The sequence below is a fragment of the Clarias gariepinus genome, chromosome 18, assembly GCF_024256425.1.
Source record: "Clarias gariepinus isolate MV-2021 ecotype Netherlands chromosome 18, CGAR_prim_01v2, whole genome shotgun sequence".
Taxonomy (NCBI): Eukaryota; Metazoa; Chordata; class Actinopteri; order Siluriformes; family Clariidae; genus Clarias; species Clarias gariepinus.
The window spans coordinates 21,467,502-21,472,450 of record NC_071117.1 but is presented as its reverse complement, the minus strand read 5'-3'; positions in this window follow the sequence as shown (position 1 = coordinate 21,472,450).

Sequence of the window (4,949 nt, the reverse complement as noted above, 5' to 3'; positions counted from 1 at the left end):
TGACCAAGATTTAGCTGTCAGACAGATGGCCATACACTTGTATACAGAGGAGTTCATGGTCGACTCTTTTGAAATGCTGTTCCAGAAGCCTTTTACTGTAGTTTGTTCTGATGCAGTTTTGCAAACCTAAGTTCTTCCTTTCTGCTTGCAACCCTTTCAGATAAACTGTATTTCTTTAGACTTTTTCTAATTGTTCTGTCATGGACTTTAATATTTAACATGCTTAGCGAGGCCTGTTAGGTCCGAAACACACCTGACTAACACACACCTGAATGCTCCAGTCCAGCAAACTGTGAAAAATTCTGCTTTTATAGAGAACTGCATACCCGCTGATGATCAGTTAATCAATGGCTGATGATAATCAGCATGTGGCTTTAACTTACCCTCCTAACTCCTGTGAAATCAGTAAAAGAGTACTACGAAGGAATAGGAATCACCAATCACATCCCGATACGATATTATCATGATACCTAAATATTTCAATTTCATATTTTAAACCTTTAAAAAAAAGGTTAATTAGGGGGGCGCTAGCGAGCAATAGTTCGATAGGTCACACTCTTTGACAAAAATAAATTGACATTTTAAAGGATTATGTCTGCATAATAAGTTTCATTATAACTCTAACTAGCCTAGGATTTTCCTAGGCCCCACTTCAACGAGCTCTCCTGAAAGCGCTAGGCAAATCTAGGGACCGAGCGGGGCAACGAGATTAATACATTTATCTCTGAACTTCTGAAAGAGGCGCTTTTCATGGATGAATGTCCACATCATGAACACAGAGCACTGCGTACACTTCACTATTTCCGATACGTGACAACTATCCTCAGGGAAGCTGCAGAACGAAGGGACCTTGTCTACAATGGTAAAAAAATCCTTATATTTCCTGATTTTACTCCCGAAGTTGCAAAGCGCAGAGCAGCATTCAACAGAGCAAGAGAATTATGTCAGGAGTGCGGTACGGAACATTATTCCCAGCAAAGTTGGGAGTAACTTTCAATGGCACAGGTGTTCACTGACGCGAAAAAAGACGAAGAATTCGCTTTTGAATTTTGGTGCTGGCCAAAAAGACGCTGGCAGCAGTGGTTAATACTAACTGCGTCGCTATGAGCAACAAATAAGATAACATTGATTCAATGTTCAGGTTTAAGGATACTAAATATGACCGTTAGCTACGGTTGGTCGGGAAACTCCTGAAGTCAGATGCAGACAGGACACTTTTAATTCCTGCTTACCTTTTCCACATGCCCGCTAAACGTTTGTCTTCTCAACAAACTGTGTTCTCTTCTCGCGATATCTTCTCGCGATGTTTGCTCTGATATTTCCGGATTTCATAGTGACAAGATCTCTTTGGTTTATCTCAACATGATTGAATCTAAGGCTACGTTTACACTGCAGGTCTCCATGCCCAATTCTGATTTGTTGCCTATATCTGACTTTTGACCGTCTGTTTACACATTCTTTCAACTATGACTCATATCCGATACACGTGTTTACACTTGCCATGCCATCTGAAACATTGCGCATACTTAAAGGGAGGTTCTTCCGCTACACACTAGCCAAGATAGACGAAGGTGAAGTATGCTTGGCGCTCTGCGATATAGGCAAAGTTTGCGAAACGTCACCATTAAAACTGCGAAGAAATCATAGTTCTAATGATGTACAGAACACAATGACTCTCTCTGCAATCACATTAGCACATATCTGATTTATATCTGATTTATTTTCACATATGAAGGAGGCCTGAAACCGATCTCGAAATATCGGAATGCATGCGTTTTTTTCCTGTTTACACAAACATATCCGATATGTGACACATATGATCAAAAAATCGGAATTGGGTCACATTTACCTGACAGTGTAAACATAGCCTAATACATGTTAAGTTGTTGAATTTCATGCAAATACAACATTCAAATTATTCATGTTCATCTTGGAAACATGAAATTATTATGTACAAACCACATATTACATTTTTGTACATGTAACAGGTAGCCAGGTTAATTTTTTTTAGTGTAATAGGCACTTATCTTCAAATCTCAGATGTCTTTTTAATATAATTTATTCTCAAAACATAAACTCAGATGATCTGGTCATTGCTTCTCTTGATGCAGAGAAAGCTTTTGACCAATTAGAATGGCCTTATCTTTTCGCAGTCCTAAGAAAATTTTAAATTGCCGACCATTTTGAAAAGTGGATAAGAATTCTTTAAGCCGTGCGCAAGGATTCTTACTAACAGAACTCTTTCTCCTCCATTCAGTCTATACAGAGGTTCTAGACAGGGCTGCTCCCTATCGCCTTTGCTCTTTGACTTGGCCCTTGAACCCCTTGCCCAGTCTATTCAGTCTAACCCCAACATACATGGATACAGCACAAACAATACAGTAAGCAAAATCTCATTATATGCTGATGATATTCTGTTATATATCACTAAACCTCAAACTACTATTTCAACAATCTTAGAAACAGTCTGTCATTACGGTACATTTTCGGGTTACAGGGTCAACTGGTCTAAGAGTGAATTAATGCCTATGAGGGTCAGAGATATTTCTGTTTTCCAATCACTTCTTTTTAAAATAACAACATAAACTTAAAAACTCGGGAATTAAGGTCACAAAAATATTTTCAGTCATTATTTAAAGCTAATGTTTTCCCTTTAGTGGCTAAATTGCAGGATAATATTCAGTTCTGGAAAACCCTGCCCATCTTTTTAGTAGGAAGGGTCAATATTATTAAAATGATCTTTCTCCCCCAACTTCTATACCTTTTTCAAAACATCCCAATATTTCTACCAAAGACTTTTTTCAAACAACTAGATTCCATTATTATACCATTTTTGTGGAATTACGAAACCCATAGAATAAGTAAAGCACACCGTTGTAAACCTAAAGCTGTAGGTGGAATATCCCTTCCAGATTTTTCCCTTTACTACTATGTTTGAGCTCTTTGCATCATAATATGGCTAGATCATACGGTAGCACACTCAACTTAGATCCAACTGGAAAGAGAGGCATGTAGCCCTTATGATATTCGCGCAGTCATACTGTCTCCTATAAAGATAGACAAGTCAGTATATAACTACAACTGTATAATTCATAGCACAGTTCGTATTTGGAAGCAGATCAAATCAAAATTAGAAATTAAGTCACTGTCTTTCCTTTTACCAATCAGTGGGAACCCATCATTTATCCTCATATATATATCATCATATATGGATTCTGCTTTTACACAGTGGAAGGAGTTTGGTGTTATATATTGGAAACCTATTCATAGATGGCATGTTTGCATCCTTTAGACAGTTGCAGGATCAATATGGTCTGCATGCAAGTAACTTTTTTAGATATTTGCAAATCAGGGACTACATAAGAAAGTATATATATCTTGTTTTAATGAGGCTAATCCTGCTAGGTTGGATGATCTTTTAGGGCTTGGGGGTGGGGTCAGATATCCGATATCACTATTATACAACTCATTGCTATCAAAGAACTTACCTTCTACAGAGAGTGTAAAATTGCAGTGGGAGCTAGAATTGAGGGAGGAGATATGTTTAGAACTATGGACTGATGCACTAAAGAATATTCATACATGCTCTGTCAACTCTAGGCATTGCCTCATTCAATTTAAGATTATCAATCAACTCCACTATACTAAAACAAAATTACATAGACTTTTTCCAGATGTCTTCCCATTTTGTGACAAATGTCAGACAGATTTAGCCACTCCCTTACATAGTTATGTTCTTTGTACTAAATTAATCCTATTCTGGACTGAAGTATTTAAAACTCTGTCTAATATTTTAAATTTTATGTACATAAAATACATATTTTAAGTGACTTAAAGCTTATTATTTGGGATTTCTGATAAAATCATGTCCTTCCAACAATCTCAAAAACACCTGTTGTGCTATGGACTTATTGTGGCAAAGAGATCTATCCTAAGGTTTTGGAAAATGACAGAAACACGGTCAGCTAAATTATGGTTGGAAGAATTGGTTAAGGTACTACGTTTTTAAAAATTTAAATTCCTTAGGGTAAACAAATTTGACAAATTTGACAAGATGAGTACCAGGCTGAGTACCCAAGTGGTGTTGACCGCTCCATCAGTGTGGCATGATATTTTGGTCCCTAGGGTGGGGAGGGGGTAAGGGGTTGTTTTGTTTCTTATGTTTGTGGTGTATGTATGTTTATTTTTATTTTACCGTTTGTTATTCAGTTTGTTTATTTTTGTTTATAACTAAAAACTTGGTATGTAACAATATCTTTTGGATTATTTCAGTGAATACCCTAATAAAAAAATATTTAAACCAAAAAAAAGTTTAATTATTAATTAAATGTAGCTTGTTTCTTATAACATTCGTTTTCTCACTTAAAAACCAAGGGCAGCATTTAAACATTACAAAATAACATAAAAGTTAGACTTCAGCATTTACCTTAGCATGTATGTCTGTCATCCGCCATAATTATTATTTCTAAACAAACCTATCAAAAAATTAACTTCTATCTCACGGAATGAAAATGTGTTTGTGTGAACTGCCTGTCGGTTTATTAAAAAAAGTGACATTTTTCCTCCTCAAATGCCTGTGAAGTCTTAAAAATTATTCTAAATATATATATTATATAATATATAACATTTATTTTCAAAAAATCTCACAAGCAAATAAAATCCTAACTGTAAAGCAGAGACTCAACTCAACTCACATGTTAACTCACATCTACAAGAGAACAGACTGTTGTGCAGTGAATACAACAGATAGTAACCTTTGTGGTTTACCTAGGGACCATGGAGGCCAATGTGACCATTGTATGTTTTTTTTATATATAAAAAGGGGGTACTAACTTTTGAACATGAACTTTTTTTTGAGAAATTAAAAAAAAATGAAAAAGAAAATGTTCTACAATACTACACTGTAACTTCCTGCTACCCGGAAGGAAAACCCGATAAGGCGGCAAAAC